Source organism: Elgaria multicarinata, chromosome 4 (genome assembly GCF_023053635.1).
Source record: "Elgaria multicarinata webbii isolate HBS135686 ecotype San Diego chromosome 4, rElgMul1.1.pri, whole genome shotgun sequence".
Classification (NCBI taxonomy): domain Eukaryota; kingdom Metazoa; phylum Chordata; class Lepidosauria; order Squamata; family Anguidae; genus Elgaria; species Elgaria multicarinata.
Genome location: NC_086174.1, coordinates 47,381,813 through 47,400,484, shown reverse-complemented (window position 1 = coordinate 47,400,484; position 18,672 = coordinate 47,381,813). Strand labels below are relative to the sequence as shown.

At 43.2% G+C, this 18,672-nt stretch overlaps 1 protein-coding gene and 1 long non-coding RNA gene across 2 annotated transcripts in view; one reads left to right on the top strand and one right to left on the bottom strand.

The window, feature by feature from the left end:
• Positions 1-18,672, bottom strand: part of MDGA1 (MAM domain containing glycosylphosphatidylinositol anchor 1) — a 311,837-nt gene that overhangs the window by 86,738 nt on the left and 206,427 nt on the right. The window lies entirely within an intron of this gene.
• On the top strand, positions 1,366-7,590 carry LOC134398336 (uncharacterized). Its single transcript, XR_010025410.1, has 3 exons — positions 1,366-1,588; positions 6,112-6,217; positions 7,436-7,590. It is a non-coding gene; the product is annotated as an uncharacterized LOC134398336 (long non-coding RNA).

Sequence of the window (18,672 nt, the reverse complement as noted above, 5' to 3'; positions counted from 1 at the left end):
TTCAGGCTCTCCTCATAGGGCTTTGTTTCCAGACTCCTGATCATCCTCGTTGCCCTCCTCTGAACATGCTCCAGCTTGTCTGCATCCTAGTGTGGTGCCCAGAACTGGACGCAATACTCAAGATAAGGCCTAACCAGTGCTGAATAGAGGAGAACCAGTACCTCACATGATTTGGAAGCCATATTTTTTTCTTCCTTCAAGAAAAGGGCTCCCCAGCCCCCCTGCCAGCTCTTTGTTCTAGAATCTGGACAAGGTAGCATCGAATTCCATACTTTCCAGCTGTTCCTATTTATTTCATTCAATACTTACACTCTTTCACTGTGTGTACCCGTTGCTGGTATGTACGGAATTTGTATATAATATTAGACAATGCCTTCAAATGCATTTTGCAGGTAATGTACCTTGTAGTGTTAGCTTTAGTACCATAACACTTTGCTAGCATTTATGTGCAAACATACCGAATACTAAAGTACTTGACTCCTAAATTTAACATACTGGGAAATATATATAATGTTTTCTTAGCCAAGTCATTAATGGGTAATTTTCGCTTTGAAATCAAAAGACACAGCTATCTGTTGGCTACACACTCCAGGCTTCATGGAGGTGAATTGTTCAGGGTGCTTTTTTGCTACCTCGCTCCTGTGAGTGGCTCTCATACTTCAGTGCACTTATTTTCATCTGACAAATGTTGGCGCTTATTGAATTTTAAACCCAAACCCTTGAGCCTGGTGAAAAGAGGCTGAATCAATGCAACATTCTGGGAGAGAAATGCTGGTGATGAGTTTGTTCACTTGAATCAGGGATGGGAGGCAAATGTGGAGCCGCTTTAAAAAATTCTGGCAGCAGGAGTTAGAATCATAACAGCAGACACGATAGTGATGAATTCTTTTTGACAGAGCTCAACTGAGCGTTGTGTGTTTCCAGAAACAGAGCCCGTCCTTTTTCTTTGGTTCAGCTATGATGTTCTAGAGCAAAAGACAATCCTTTGAAATATGATCTCTTTCTTACAATAAGGGGCATCCGAACGTGGAATGTTGTGGGGAGGCAATGTCACAAGCTGCACTGCTTCCATAGTTCCTACTGTGGTGGCAAGGTTTTACAATACCATCATTAAAACAACAATAACAGCAGGCACAAACCCAAACTCTCCCTACAATGGACTAGATTTGAATGGCTGAACGTCTGCTCCCCATGGCCCTGCTGTTAATGGAGTGATGACGATAGGGACACCAGGGAAAAGTTCATCTCCAAATGCTGTCTGCATAGAGCTTTGATCTGATTTGCTTGCAAGCAAGCAAACAAACCCGCCTCTCCCAGCACAGTTTTGAGAGAAGAAAAACATTCTCTCTGTGATGGAAACCTCCCTGGGGTTTACGAAGAAGCTTGATTTGCTAGGCTGAAACTTTGCCACACTGATGGCTTCTCTGTAGAGTTTATTGTTTCCTCGGGGCTCGATGTGAGGTCCAATCTGGGAAAGCAAACCAGAAGGACAGATCAAGTGGCAAGGGATGTTGGCTGCAGCTTCGATATGAAATCAGCTTCTGGAATGTTTCTTAGAGCTCTGGTCTAATGTTTCATACCCCCAAAGGTGGGTGGCAAAAGATACTCGCAAACAATCCGGGCTTTCTCTTGCATGCTTGCTGCCTCCGGAAGAGATATGTCAAGAAATAATGGCTGTGGGTTTTAATAAAATTTTCTGTCCAATTATGTATCCTCTCATCCACTGGAAAAGCCTGATTAATGACATGTTTTCAGGGTAAACAGCCACACTTGCAAATATAAAATCTGCTTACTGTGGGCCTGCACACAGGTGAGCTTGAAATTCATGTGCTCGCATTCTGCAAACTCTCGTAGTAGCAAAAATGTGATGATTTGATTTTTAAGCAAAACAAGTGAGGGTTATTCTTTTACAAGCAAAACAAAATCAACTGCAGCTTCTTGAATATTGGTGTAGGTATGTTACTATATGAAGGGGTTATCCCTTCTGCAGGAGGAGAAGGAAATTCCCAGTTCCATTCAGGAAAAAGTGGATGATCTTTGGCTGGGCATGGAGCCAGGACATTTGAACACAGCCTACCCACATGGAAGTTGCTTTGTCTCTTGCCCACCTCATAGGCACAAAGAATCATCTGCCCATCCTCATTAGGCCTGGAGAACAGCAGTTTACAGCTTCCTCAAGAAGCCAAATTGGTGCTGTCATGAATTACTGTAACTGCTTGTTCCACACACTTCAATAATGTCTTTCATTAAGGGATGATAAGAAAGCAATATTTATTTTATTAGCATATGTTCCCCCCATATAAGAGAAGACCAGAGCTAATCTTCAGTTTGTCAGGAAGAGAGATTAAGTGAAAATCTGCAGCTGAGTCAAGGCACAGTCACCAGCCATCTGAGCCCCAAGTCCTAGCAGGGCATCAGGCGAGAAACCGTGTGTTCTTGAGGCAAGTCAGAGGGCTGGAAGTTAGGGTGAGTTTTTGGTAGGATGTCCACTGATGCACTGAAAAAAGAGAGAAATCCCATCACCAGAAAAAGAGGATAAAAGGTGGCACAATTTGTATAACATACGTATATGCAAATGTATATGCATATGTACAAATTTAGAAATAATAACTATAATTTAAATAAAAATGCAATACATCTCACCAGAGCTGAGAAGACTGACCAGGTTTTCAGTGTGTCTACTCAGTCTGCTGTCCAGGGGCTAACTGTTGATGGGCAACATCAAGTTACCTACTTGTCTTCTTTATAATTCTTTGCTTTGAAATCAGACTTGGACTGGACAGCTCATGAAATAGAGGATACTTTCAGAAAGAGGTATGCCATCTATCAAGCAGGACACTTGGCTACCTTAATTTTTGGAGAGGAACAAATAGGCCATGCAGACATGGAGGCCAAGCAGGGATCCCTTGATCTCACATTCCCATTTTTTATAAAACAACTGAACTTAAACAGATTTCACTTGTTTGGAAGAAACCAAGACTGTTATTCCAAGCTCAACCCAGACCTCTATGTCCTCCCTGAAGTCTATACATATCACCTCATGGAAGAATAACATGCACTCAACATAATAATTAGAGAATAGGACACAAAATACAAGGACGAAGTGTAAAATCACTGCAAATGAACATTTTTGAGAGAATAATCAGACTAGCATAAGAAACAATAGACTAAAAGTAGCAATGTCCAACTCAATGAAAAACATTTTTTCCAGCACAAGTTGTTGGAATATCTCTGCTTCTATGGGGTCAAATGGATCCTTCTTCTAAACATTTGATTAGGGTCCTTTTTGTCTTTATATTATCTGCATAATAATCATAAAAATCCCTCTAATACTTCTAAACAAATGTTGTAAATTTCCTTTGCTATATCAGCTAGATTCAATAGGTACAGGTATTCCCAGCATGAAGAGAGCCATGATATATCTGCCTGCCATGCAGCTGTTAAAGATGAGAAGCCTATCAGATAAAAAGAGGTGGCAGTCTTAATTTACACCACAAATATAATTGTATACACAGGAGTTTAAAGCCAGGCCTTCAAGAACAAAGCAGTCAAAGCTCTGGGTCTAAATGGATGAAATTTCAGTTTCTCCAATTTTTTTAAAATTCCAAGTTTTAAAAAAACTTCTCACAAATATGGAGAACTTCACAAGTTTCGGGTAAATTCTTATCAAAACAGAACTGAAATTAAATTCTCACCCATTCCTACAATAAACCCACTTCTAACATGCAGGGGAACCCACAGTTGCTGGAATAAAATCACCACTGTAGCTATAGTCCTACATATAGCCACACTTGATGCAATTGTGTTCCACCATGTGGGCGGGGCTTCTCTTGAGAGAAGGTGGGACAATTATTTATTATTACATTTATATCCCACCCCAATTCCTTTTGCAAGGAACCCAAAGCAGCTCATATAGTCCTCTTCCTTTCTATATTATCCTGCAGATGTAGCACCTCCTTGTTCAGCAGAACCCCCACCCACTTGAAGGGCTACAGTTGCACTGAATGCCAAATTACGGGCTAGGCTACAGTCAAGCTGTGAGAATATTTTATTTTGTTCTGTGACCTCTGTAACTGTCACAGATCTGCAAACACGGGGTTGCTGCACTGCCTGTGTCTCCAGAGGACCCTCCAGATCAAATTTTGGGGGAGGGGTGCAGTGTGGAAAAGGAGAAGGGAATGTTCTGTTATGTGTGAAGATGTCCACCTGGCAAATACTGGATATTGCCCAATAGCTGCTATTGCCAATTGCCAATAAGCACAGTGCTGCTTGAGAGTACTCAAGTGTAGCACTGCTTTTATTTTGTGGGGTTTAGGTGTACTGCGGACCAAGCCGTGCAGAAGCCATGCAATGGAATGGAATGGAATAAAACATTGGACAAGAGAAAATTCTAATTCATGGTTTGATTCACAAAGGAGGTGTGCCTTTCTTGAGAGCAGAACTATCTTCCTAAATTCCATGATGTGTGAAAGACAGGAAACAGAAATGACCACAAGGCTGAAGATGGCCTATGACAACAAACCAGAATGAAAAAAAGTGCACATGTGGTTTTCTGTATGTTGGGGGGGGGATTTATTGGGGGGTCAAAAGGAGACTGCACTTCCATACTGGCGCTCACTCCTTCACTTTAATATAAAAGAGGGCAGATCCTACTTGTTCACTTCCAAAAAGAAGTTTTAATATAATTCTAGTGTTTTGGAGCTACTGAAGTATTAAGAATTGGTAAAGAGATTGATTGGGGGTGTGGTATCCCACAGAGTGGACACATAAGCTTGGGAGGAAGAATGAGGCCAAGAGAGGGGCTCTCTCAGAGTGAAGTGGAAATGGTGAAGAATGAAAAGGGACTGGGGGTGAATTCTCTGTCTATTTTTACTATTGGCTTTTGTTGTCAGTTGTACCAATTTATTGCAACCTGCTCACAGCCTCTGCCGTTCAGTGAGCTACTAATCACATTTTAAAAATTAAAAATAAAGTCGAAAAGTCAAGATCAGCTACAAAGATAAATCCCCTGAAATGACCAGGCTGGTGTCAGTGCTTCAGGATTCCAGCTACGTGGCCTAGCTATAGAGGAGATTTCCGTCTGACAAGACTGCACTTCCTTGAAACAAATCACAGCTACCAAATACTAGGGGTGTGCACGGACCCCCCGCTCCGCCCCGCGGGCCAATCTGAAAATTTCGGATCGGCCCGCTCCGCTCATACTCTGCTCCTCTTCGCCGTGGAGCTCCGGCTCCGAATCGGAGCTCCGCAGTGGAGGGGAGTGGTGCCAGGTAAGGCTGGGAGAGGAGGGCGGGGGGGTTACCGGGCCCTGCCGCCATCGCCGCCCGTGCGGCAAGGCGGCAGAGCCCAGTAAGGGACCAAGGGGGAGGGGGGCCTTACCTGCCTCCGTCCGCGGTCCATCGGCTTCTTCAACTGAGCCCACGGTTCAACCAGGAAGCCCACGGTTCAACCGTTCAACCACGGTTCACCACGGTTGAACCACGGGCTCAATTGAAGAAGCTGACAGACCGCGGACGGAGGCAGGTAAGGGAGAGGAGGGGGGGTTTACCAGGCCCTGCCGCTGTCGACGCATGGGCGACAGTGACAGCGGCAGGGCCCGGTAAACCCCACTTACCTTTCCGGCGGAGCTCCGGATCGAGGCAAAGGATCCGCCTTCACCTCGATCCTCTTTGCCACGCTCCGCCGGTCCCCCAATCCTCTTCACCTCTGCCTTAAGGGGAGGCGAAGCACCCCGCTCCGCTTCTAATTCGCTTGTCCGACTAGAAGCAGAGCACATCCCTACCAAATACACTTTCCCCTGGAGCATTTGGTAGGCTCACTCTGTAGCAAAATAAAACTCCCTGGAAAAAAGAATACGTACAGTCCGGGGGAATCATGTGCTTGTTTTTATTATGATGATTAATCTGCTATTGCTGCTGGATGGATTTCAAACCCTAAAATGCACTCTCATTGCTTTTAGACCTTGTTTCCTTTCCTCCTCTAACCAAATGAAAGGCAGTAAGAGCAGAGGGCAGATACTAAGATGTGGGGAGGAAGAAGGAATTCATGAAAGAGGCAGAGATGAACAGGGTGATTAAATAAAGCAAAACTAAACAAAGTCTTTCCTGGCAGAGCCATAATCATCCTCCAATCAGAACTCCCTGAAAGTCTTACAACGCAATCCTACAGACCTGTACCTAAGCATGACCCCACTAAGCTCAATCAGACTTACTCACAGGTAAGTGTGCATAGGATTGTAGCAGCTGATGATGTGAATTAGGGTTGGGAAAATGTTCTGTGTCATTAAATAAGCTAAACATTACAGAGAGGAAGAGAAGAGCTTGATAGGGGGAATGTCCAATTTTTTTTGGTAATGTTTTTTCTCTCTCCTCAGTGTTTATAAAAACTTTGGAAGAGCTGAATCAGTAGCTTTGCTACTCCTGCCAGATTACAATAACTACTTGGATTGGAGAAGTGCTTATAAAGCTGCCCCCGATGGCTTGTTTAAATTATAGATGGCTTCAGTGTTTTCTTTTGTACAGCGGAATGTCTGATATTCATTTGTGTGCATCCTTCTCTATATAAAGTTTACACTCAGGTTTTTATTATTACAAAGAATGATTTCTGAATGATGCCCCTCATGACAAAAGCTAACAAGATGTACAGTGCGGTGCATTATGTAAACTTGTGATGGCAGAATTGAAAGCTGACAAATTATGAAAGAAAGATGGTACTATGTGACTGAAGCAACTGATTCATACAGTTTAACTTGCCAACAAGACCCCCACTCCATCCTATTCAAGGGCCCCTGTAAACTCACAAGCCAAGAGTGCCAGAGGAAATGCACAAATCATACAGCACAATGAATACCTTCATCTATGTACCACTAGCAAATGGACCCGGCTCTGCACAGGTTGGAATAATGCTTAGTTTGATACTCCAAAGCTGTCAAGTGCACTTAAGCAGCTGTCAGTGTCTGACATATTGTGCTCGTCCCATCTGCGTGAAGGCATGCCCATTGGTACCCGTAGGCATGGGCCCTGCCATAGTGCAATATGGCAGGGCCCTCCTAAGGGAGTTCTTTGCCCACTCCATTCCATGAGGTGGGGGAGAGGCTGTATGGCAACCTACAAGATGGGGCAGAGGTGTAACTGTGTCCTTTGGCGTACTAATCTCCTGTGGCTTCAAACTGTATGGACTGAAAAAATAAGTACTGGTTAAGGCAGTCTGCCGTTACTGGCTGGAGATTTTCTGCAGGCTTCAACCATATGGGCAGGTTTACCTTAATTAAAATAAATTAATGTGTTTTTAAAACAAAATAACTTTGAAGTGCACACCCCTAGGGTCCCTTTAGCACGCATGCCAAGTTTCAGGTGTCTAGTTTTAATGATGTTGGTGCTATGATACTGACAGACAGACAGACACACACATGCTCTTCATGATGCTGTTTGTTTAGATATCCTCTCCAGGACTCTGGGACATTCCAGAAAGAGGTGTATTTTATCTGAGATGATGTGACGTTTGAATTGCACACAGGTGGACTCCATTCAACTAATTGTGTGACTTCTGAAGGCAGCTCGTTGCACCAGAGCTTATTTAGGGGTGTCACAGCACAAGGGATGAAGACTTATGCAACCAACAAATGCCAATGTTGTTGTTGTTGTTGTTTACGTAACTTTTGTGCCACAATAAAAACATTTTGCAACTTCAAAGCATTAAATACATTGTGTAAATCAAATGGCAAGCATGCCAATCAACTTCATTTTAATTCCAGGTTGTAACACGACAAAATATGAACAGGTCAAAGGGTGGGTGAATACTTCTGCAAGTCACTGTACCTGTCCAGTCTTCCTCCTCTTGTAAGAGCACAAGCAACTTCTATAGAGGTGAGAGGGAAGGAGGGTTGGATAGGGTTGGGGAGGCCTCCAGAGACCTCAATTCACCCTAAGAGCTCCTAGTGCTGCCTGCATATAGTGATGGTAACAGCAGGAGAGAGGAGTCTCTTGAAGCTTACTTGCCCATAGGAGAATCCTCTATGCATGGTATGGACTGGATCATACCTTCATTGGTTGGAACAAGTTCCAAACTATGAAAATAAGCAAAATCAATTTATTTTAAGGGGTTTTCTGTGCTTATAGGAAGAATTTTTTTTAGAGCAGTAGACACTTTGAATGGCCAAGCAGTAAGCTCTGTTCAGAAGAAGAACAGTGTATTCTTGACGCAAGATATTTTAGGCTAGTGGTAATTACTTTAAAATTTCACTAAGTTAATGGGAGAGAGTTCACTTAACTTGCCTCTTGAAATCAACAGAACTTTAAAAATTCTTACATTTGTCTGGATTATGCCTCAAATGTGACGAAAATCTAAAGTTTGGCCCTTGTCCCCCACTATGAATACTTGACTACAGCAGCATTACAAAAGCATTTGGGGGGTGGGGTGGCGATGGGAGACATGGGGGGGGAGAATAACATGCAGGGAAAGGGTTAAGCAGCCTACTCTCCACCACGCTGCTCAAAATGCCCCTCTTCTGAGCCTAATCCCCCCCTTTTTAAAGGTGTTGGCACACATCCGCATGTACTGCGCAATTAGCCTCTAAAACAGCTGGGGATCAAGCTCTCAAAACTACAAATCCCATGGTTCTTTGGGGTATCATGAAAATTAAACATGATTAAAACAAGTTTAGTTTTGTTCAACAGATGTGCCTTTACAGCCTGTTCCAACGTAACGGTTTGCATCATCCACAGAACGGCTTTTTGAACATGAATAAATACATGTCAACCTTTCGACGGAACATATCACAAACGGGAGGAATTTGTTGGTAATTTTATCCAGCTTTGCTTCTATCTTCTTTTTGTTGATTTTGCTGTACTTCCTCCGAACAAATGAGGAGGGAAGGCACCAAAACACTGTGGAGACTAGAGGAGGGAACCCTAAAAGTGCCAAAACACAAAAGCACTGCAAGTTGGAAGATTGAGATGATGTTTATTCCAAGCCCGATGCGTTTCAGGTTATAAAAAAAACTCTTTCTCAAGGGCACTCTTACAAACTCTACTGCACTCTTTTCCAAGGTAAAAAAAAACAAAGTTACAAAGTACACATCTCTCAGAGGATACTACTCAGTTTTTCCTCATTCTAAAAGATTGAAATGCTTTTCCCAAGGCTTGGTTATTTGCAGTAAGACGTTTAAGCTAAAATATAGTGGTAATTTTTTTTGTATTTTGGCCCCACCCCTTTTCCCATTGGCCGCACCCACCACTAGAACGAGGCCTTTAAGAGTTCTGTGAAATGTTATTCAGCCTTTGGACTGAAAGACGTTCTGCAGCCCTGACCTATGCAAATGGGCTTCAGGTTCACACCCACCCTCCCCCCAGCATGGCAGAGATTGGAAATATTTATTTATTTATCTATTGCACTTATATACCGCTCCCATAGCCAGGGCTCTCTGGGCGGTTTACAGAAACACCTGCTTCCTACTTTAAACTAACCACTTTTTTGTTATTGCATTTAAACAAGCCAGGATTGGAAACCACCATTTGATCTTGGTTGGTTTTGACTAACTGCAGTTCCTGGTTCAAATAGAATAAATAATTGTGGTTATTTAAACCAGGAAGAAAGGGGGGGAGGCAAAAAACTCTCCAATTTCTTCATTGTGGCCATGCTAGAGAAGGAGAGGTGAGTGGGGAGGGGCATGGCCAGGCTTTTTTTTACATAGCACTTAGCTTTCCATTGCATCCAAATCAGGCCAACATCTGTTTACAACCTGAAATGGCTTTGAAAATTGCACAGTTCCATTAAAGCAAAGGACTTAGAGTGCAATGCTATACCAGTTTACTCAGAAATAGGTCCCACTGCACTCAACAGAGCTTACTCTCTAATAAGCATGCTCAGGATTGCAGCCGAAACCTTTCCTTTATGGAGGAATCATTTATTTATTTTTTTATTACATTTTTATACCGCCCAATAGCCGAAGCTCTCTGGGTAGTTCATTATTCCTGTAAATGTGCCAGCAATAAACCCCGAGACTGCTTTGTCTTATATCATTGTATGAACTAGAAGAAAGAGGTCAGTCAGCTCTCTGTGACCTGTTTTTTCAAGGGATGTCTAGTCTGATAACTATCTTTATTCAAAGACATGGACTTTGATGAATTAGTATTTGGAAGGAATTCCAGTTGTCCTATTCTGTATAGGCCAGACTGGAGGAGCTCAGCGATGACCTGTCGCCTTAAAACCTCTGAAAAACCCAATCAGCTGCCAGTGAAATCTAGCTCAATATGAGCGCAAGGAATGAACCTCAAAATAACTCTGTTATGGACACAGGTCTGTCATAACAGTCCCATGTGGCGCTGTTTCCTTGGTGATCATGGAGTCATACCGACAGCATGTAATCCCCTTGAGCTGACAAAATGTTAACCTATTTGTTTGCAAAGCAAATTCAATCACCTGAGCCTCTCGCATGAAGCAGTTCAGTTTTTCATTGCCCTCAGGCAAAAAGAAAAACACACACCCCTCCATGGCCTTAGCTACAGCAATTTCCATAGCACTTTTGCCTGAAGCAATAGCTGTGTCTGGAGAACAGGAAAGGGCTTGATTAATTCTCCTGCCTGGAGAACCAAACACTCCCACTTGAGGCAGATTCTCACATGCACACCCCGCCCCAAGGAGGTTTTTCCTCTTTTATGAGTTTATAGTAATTCCTCGCATATCCCAGCACATAAAAATAATCTCTCATTAACAAAACAGCATGCCTCTGACTTTCGAGGCCTGGCATGAAATCTGGGCTTCACACATGACTTCACTGTTTGCTGGGACCTTTCTATGTATTTGCTGAAATGAGAAGTTGCTGCTACGATGGTTGCACAGAAAATGGGTAACTTCCTCTCGAATTGGTGCTTCGGTTGGGGTGGGGCTGGGCAGGCTGATATTTGCATGACTTGTCCCTTCCTCACTGTTTCTGATGCTCCTTTCCGTAAGTTCAAACTCCCCAGTTTTAGAAGCACTGAGTGTTGGGCTTCTCGGGGGGTGTCTTGACAAAGTCGCTTTGCTGCTCGTTCCCTCAAAACCCTGTGGCATCACAGCCACGGGGTGGGAATGGCAAATCTTCACGGTAGGAGGGAGCACAGGCTTTCTGAATGAGAAAGCCGTAGCTCTAGTGGCCATTCAGTTGGTCTAGCCCGGCCCATGCCCTCTACCCAGCGCTTCCCCACGCTTCCCCTGACCATTCCTGGGCCTTGATCCACCCCCGAGATGCCCTCACGATTAGACTACTGTAACGCCCTCTGTGTGGGGCTACCCATGTGTGTGTTTCAGAAGCTGCAGCTTGTGCAGAACACAGTAGCTAGGGTGCTCCCCGGAACACCTAGCTCTGCCCACATAAAACCAGTGTTAAAAGAACTGCACTGGCTGCCTGTTAGCTACCGAGCCATGTACAAGTCATGCTATTATGTTATAAAGCCCTAAACAACTTGGGACCGGGATACCTAGCAGACCGCCTTCCCTTATATACACTGAGGTGACATATACGATCTTCAGAGAAGGCCCTGCTTGTCATTTCAAGACGAACAGACTGTTGTCATGAAGAACCTTGGCAGCGGGCCTTCTTTGTAGCGGCAACCACCCTCTGGAAAACCCTCCCTCATGCGGTTCAAGAGGCGGAAAATGTAATATCTTTTAAATGCCTCCTAAAAGCATATCTTTTTAGACAAGCCTTCCCTGCACTGTAACTTATTGTCGTTTTAGGTGACTTTTACAGTTTTAAGTTTTTATCTAGATTGTTGTTATATTATGGTTTTAGTTATAAACTGCCCAGAGAGCCTAGGCTGTTGGGCAGTATAAATATTAAATAAATAAATAAATAAATAAATAAATAAATAAATAAATAAATAAATAATTTTTTAGCTGAAATCTCCTTTCCTGCAGTTTCCATTCATTGGTTCTAGTCCTGCCCTTGGGAGGGTCAGAGAACAAGCCTGCTCCATCTTCTGCATGACAGCCTCCAGATATTTGAAGACAGCTATCATGTCTCTCCTTAACCTTCTCTTCTCCAGGCTAAACGTATTATGCAGTACAATTCACATGATACGTTACAGTTGTCTCCAAGGGATGGATTTGCACAGTAATTGGGCACATGTGAACTGAGACCTTCACAGATTGAGCTGCGGCTTCCAAGCGGCAAGGACTGCAATTGGGCTGCTGGAAGAAAATGGAGTCGTTTTGTCCCTGGGGCTGAGCCTCTACTGAGCCCGAACCAAAACTAGCCTTCGCTTTTTGTTTATAAGAGGCTCTTCCAGCAGCAAGCCCTGCAGTAGCCCTTGCCCTTGCCAACATAGAGCTATGTAATAATTTTACTGCTCCCTTTCCACACTTCGGTTTAGTTTATGTTTGTGGCTGAGGTTCTCTGCGCTGCTCAGAAATATCGGTTAGAAGTGTCTGCTGCATCCTCTGCCCCTGGCACACAATTTAGCTCCCAACTGTAAGGATTTGTTAAGGGTTACCCTTCTGGGTACCCTTCTGTGATTTCGCTCCCTTTGCTCTGACCTTGTTTTGGCTTCAGCTGATGATTTATGAGTTTAAATGGCTATTAAGTCATTACCTGAGAGAATTTAATAAAGTCATAGTGTCTGAGGATGAATGAAGCCAACTACGAGTATGAGCATTGCTTCCTGTATCAGTCACATAGATGATTCCAGCCTGCCTAGGATTACCAAATAAATGGGATGACCTTACAATTATACTTAGCTAATCAGATCTGGTGATGCATGTTGATGTCATTGGAGGCAAACCAGCGGAGGCTGGTGCCTCTGATTTCAGGAAGCAAAAACTAGATTAACAACTGTTACCCAGAGGACCTTCTCTGCTGCTGCTCCCAGACTGTGGAATGGCCTGCTGGGAGAGATCCGCCAACTCAATAGTCTTTCTGAATATAAAAAAGCAATAAAGACTGATCTCTTCCAGCAGGCCTACCCAGTCAGATTTTTAGACATCTGGCTGTTATTTTAATAATGTATTAGTTTTAATATGTTGTAATGAGTTTTATGTACTTTATAATATTTTGTATTTTATGTTGTTCCCCGCCTTGATTCAGAGGGAGAGGTGGGTAATAAATAAAATCATCATCATCATCATCATCATCATCATCATCATCATCATCATCATCATTTCAGTGGGACTGTGATTTCATTCTGGACTTTAGTCAGAACCAGTTAGGACTCTGAAAGAGCTATCCAAGGTGCTGAGCCCCAGTGCCAAAATGGGTTCATCACCTTGGATAGCTCCTTTAGCGTTCTGGCTGGTTCTTAATAAAACCCAGAATGGAATCACAGCGCCCCCGAAATCGGAACCACCGGCCTCAACTGAGGCAAACCAGGCAAACTTAGGAAATATTCCCTTCCCTCTGAATTGGTGAATGCTTTCAACACCCATGAAAGCAGTTCCTGGAGAAAATCAGTGAAGAAGGAGGAGACTTTCTTGATGCTGCCAAAAATGTTTGTGAAAAGTTAATAGCATGATAGTGGAAAACAAATTGAGGCTATATAGTGGCACGTGGTTTCCTAAAATTTGGACATTAGCCTGAGCTGGACAGTTAACACACCATAACAGATTAATCAGAGGAACAATGAAAAAGGGCAGGTTCAAGGAAACATGGTTTCCCTTTATAATTTATGTTAATACAGACTTCACAGACCAGCATCCACCAAATACTCAGCCATATTTCTGGAAGGGAATAATGGCTAGAAAGACTGGAAATTGAAACAAGAATGTTACTCGTAGCAGTACAAGATGAAACCTCTTTTACAGGCATATACCTCATCTCAAAGTCTACCGTTATCTACTAGCATCTACTATACCTGATAATGTAAGACGAACTGCATGTATTGTGTACTGTTGATGTTTTGGTTATATGAATGATTTATTTGTTTATTATAGGGTCATAGATCTGTTGAATTGGTTAAATGTTAAAGTCATTAAGGTAAGTTTAGGACAAAAATGAATAAAAAATGTTTTTTTATTATTATTATTTTAAGAAAACATATTCCCTCATGGGTAATCTGTCAGGGACCACATATTGGTGATGAAGGGGGTTGAAGCCAGTGGAAGGCAGGACCAGAGCCAAAAGTGGGTGCATCACCACTTTCTTTCTCTCTGTTCACTCTCTTTCTGCCACCCCCTTTCTTTGTCTCCCTTTTTCTTCCTGCTCAGTGGACTGCCAGTAAGGATGTATTAGAATTTTGTTTCTGCCTGCAAAACAAGCAAGCATGCCCCATTCAACGCTCTGAATGTGAGCACAATAACATGTCTGCAGAAAAATATTTGCAAATTGTTGAATGTGTGCTCGCCTTCATCTCGTTCCCAATTCCCAGTTCAATTTTGGCAAATTTCCAGTTTTCTGCAATTTTTTCTTAGTAGACTGAATCAGCCCTGCTTTAGTCTATGGAGGAAATTTGTGCAAATTTGGGGAGATTTGTGGAAATCTCCCATTCAGTCACTGAATGAACTGCACAGGCTTCACATTCGCACAGAGAGAAATTGCAAACACGAATGAGACGAGAAACAAGACAATGTTTGGAGACACCTAGTGATCTCGAAGATCTCTTGTTTGCCCATTCCTAGCTGTCAGGGAAGAGATAGATGGCTCTTACCAGAGCTCTGAACTGATTGCATGCAAAGGGTTGCCCACTCCTGTCATAAACAATTGGATTAAATGAGGGCAAGAAGGCAAGTAAAGCTGAGGGAAGTCAGAACAAAGAAAAGAGAAGAAAAAGGATGCCACAAATCAGCAACAACTAGGGAGATAAAAGGGTGCATGTTTGGCACAGTGAGTGTCTCTCCCCCCCGCTGCCCACCTCGATAACCGGTTCAGCTATGTCAAATTGGCTGATTTGAAAGCAAACATCAGGATGAGTGAATATCAAGTAAAGCCCAGCCATGGCTCATAGCATGGTCGAGAATAAGCCAAAGGCGAAAGCCGCTCTCATGGGATATGGTGTTATGAATGTTTAACTTCAATAGGTTTCCAGAAAAAAACCCTTGGCCACGTTTTCACATTGGCACATCACACAGTGTACATCTTTCCTGCCAGACTCACCCAATGCTGCCTGCCCTCACACCAAAATCACACACACACCCTGCATCAATGGTGGCTGCCACTGATGCAATGGGGGAATTGAGCACCGGAAATTGTGCACATCCCCCCGCTATGTCAATGGAGACCATAAAGGCCCCATTTACTGAGGGTAAAGGCACAAATGCTCTGTTCTCACCTTTACCATTGGATAAATGGCCCCTTTACAGCCACCATTAACAGGGGGGGGGGGAGAAGTGTGTAATTTCGATGTGAGGGTGGGCATCTGCCAAGCACTCTAGCAGCCTCATGAGTGCTCGATCAGGATCCATAATCACACCAAGAGCGCCCAACTGGGTTCAGGGTGGTGGATGCTGGGGTCCTCTGGATTCCTGGACTCAATCAGGTGCTCACAGCATTCCTATATGAGATCCAGTTGTTAACCTGGACAGGCAGCACCATACCAATCAAATAGAAATAATCAGCAAGTATAAGGAACAAACTCAATGTAGAGCAACAGACTATATGCACTGTTAGAAAACAAGGCACTCAATCTATTAAATACCCATTAATGTCATTTCGTTTTACATGTCAATCAAGCATTGCAAGTTAAAATCTATTAAATTTTGTCCAATATAAAATAGTAGATCTTAGCATGATTCACTGGCCATCAGAAGAGTTCAACCTTTGCTCTAATTACCACCAGTAACCCCCCCTGTTAACACCTTCCTTGTCCCACACAAGTCCCAACAGCTCCATTACCTGCCATGTCCCTAATGTGGCAAGTTGGACGCCCCACTGCCTCAGGCCTCATTAACACTAGCCTGTCTGTCTGATGAGGCAAGCAGCAGCTGGCACCAGACCCCAGACCTGTTTTCTAGACAGCAGGGAATGTTTATCCAATACAGAGGGGATGAAATGGCAAAACAAAGTGAATCTCTTGCCTCCCTCCAGCTCCTGCAATCACTCTCGTGTTTCTCTCATTAAAGACACACCAGGTTGTCTGGTACAAATTAACCTAAAGTGCACTCTGGTTCAGCAAGTGGGCCTAGAATGGAGGCTTGTCTAGATTTAATAAAAGGGAAACATTCTGTTTATGCTCCAGCCTCGGGTGTATCTGAGCGACACCTGATTAGGTAAAGTAGAGTCATTTCCAACATGGGAGGCATAGCAGGAACATACCTGGCTCTGCTATAGCTTTAAATCTGTACAGGGAAACCGAGCAAGCAAATAGCAGCTTTAGGCTTCCTCGAGGGGCAGAGCAAAGATTACACATTTCTTCTGCCCCAATACCTTTTGATGCCTTTTCCTGCCATAGCCCCAGGTCACAGATGGGTTCCATCTCATTGAGCGTACGGTGATTCTGCCCTGTCCCTTGTAACTGTAACAGCTGCCTTGGCTGAGATCCTTCCTTCAGGATGCCAGAAAATATTAGAAATCTTTTCATGTTATTTTGAAGCAGATCTCAAGGAAAGTGTAAGCATACTCAGAGAGAAAGAAGCTTTCTCATTGCCTTAGTTTAAGCATCTTGTTTTCAAGCAAAGTTTGGTTTTTGACTGTGGGATATTCAGAATCACAAAGTACTTTAAAATCTTGCCAAGTGCTTGTCTATGCTGAGTACCCACAAATATTCCAGGATCTAACAACTGTAACAACCCTACAGTTGAACTGTAAAAGGGCTAGCCAGCCCCAACTGGACAAATCATTCTGTGAAAGTCCATATATTTTGAATGCATGTGGGGGGACAAAAAGGCATGATCTTGCTTAAACAGTTGTCCCATCATGGTGCCAGCTAAACAGATGCTATATGGGGCCCTGTTAAGCTACATCAGAATATAGTGGGGCTGTCACAAAAGTGCACGATTATCCATTAGAACTCCATTCCCTAACCTGGTGCCCTAAAGATGTTTTAGACTACAATTCCCAGGATTCCTGAACATTGGCCATGCTGATTGGAGCTGATAGGAGTTGAAGTCCACAACATCTGGAGTGCATCAGGCTGGGGGAGGTTGCTGTAGGGTTTGATTCTAAACAGCTTTAGTAATTGTGCTTACAGGACGAGTATGTGGTACTTAATCCCAGTAAGGTATTTGGAGTAAAGGTTGTGAACTTGTATATGCAATCTGAGAGAAACTACTCCATGAAATGTCTAGTTTCTATCCAATGCCTGCTAAGCTGGTGCATGGAAGTAAAAAAGGGGGCAGTATTAAAACAGAAGAAGAGCCATGCTGGATCAGACAAAAGGCCCACCTAATCCAGCACTCTGTTCATACAGTGGCCAAGCAGCCGTTGACCAAGAAACCACAAGCAGACATGGTGCAACAGCACCCTCCCACCCATGTTTCCCAGCTTACTGTTGCAAGACACAAAATGTAGTACTGCATCTCTTATCACACAATTGTTATCACATACAACAGGAATTCTGTGAAAGGGTTTCTGCGCATTGGGCTACTGGTTAGGATACATGGACCGAGAGCTTTAATTTCAGAAGTAAAACACAAGCTCAGGAGGTTCACAAGATATATTCTCAACTTCCTATGATTCCAGATCAGGAGGACAGGTCATCAACCTTTTCCCTTTTAGGTAGGTTTCCCCTTTTAGCTACAAAATGTCAGCAGAATGACCTGTGGCTATCTTGCTTTGAATTCTGATCGGTGTGGGGTCATCATCTCCAATACATAGAATAAATGAAGGAACCATGATTGGTTGATGCTGGTATGATACATCTCTGCAATGGCAGAAAATGCCATTTAACAGGACTTTTTACCTTCTTGGGGTCAAGCTTTGAAGCTATTCTAGTCACCAGCAAGAGAAGCTCACATATAAAAAACCACACTTGTCATTTATTTGGGCAAATCTTCTCATGTGTGAGCATTCTTCAGAATGAAGAACATTACTCCGCATAGGCTATCATCACATTTTTGTGCATTTCTCAGTTGCATTTTCAAGCATCCTTATGTTCTCCCAGAAGAGAGGCACTCAGGGGATAAATAAAAATCAAGATCAAGAACAGGTGGTTTGCTACCTTACCACAGGAAAAGTAGATATAAAACAGGGGGAGTTAAAGCACCATGTTACAAGCCTTTACCGAATGAAAGATGGGTGTATTTTGAGAAATGGAAAGGGTTTCAATCAGAGGGAAAGGTCAGGAACTCTCTGTTTTGTCCTTGTTGAGTGCTAGTTCGTGGTGAGAGCCGAGGACCAGGTATACGAGGGAACGAAGGGAGCTATATTAGGAACAGAAAACATTCGCTGGTACCAATACAGAATTACACCAATTTTTTAAAATATATTGTCTTCCAGCTGAATGCTACCCCCTTCCTAGTTCTACCAAACAATTCAAGGCCAGGGCTTCAACCAGAAACACACCCTTTGAAAATCAACAGATGGCTCCTACAAAGAAGCAGCAGAAGCAGAGATTTGCTTTAGGATGACAGATTATCTGGCATGAGTTCCAGGGTCTTCAAGAACCAAATTAAAAAGCTTTACAGCATCCTTCTCCAACCTGGGGCTGATGGGAGTCAAGGTCTGAACCTCTGCAGGGGAAGACATGCTACATAGTTTTATAACTTCATTACTATAAGGACATTAAAGTCACCAACAGTTTGTGCCAGGTAAACAGGTATATTTCTTTC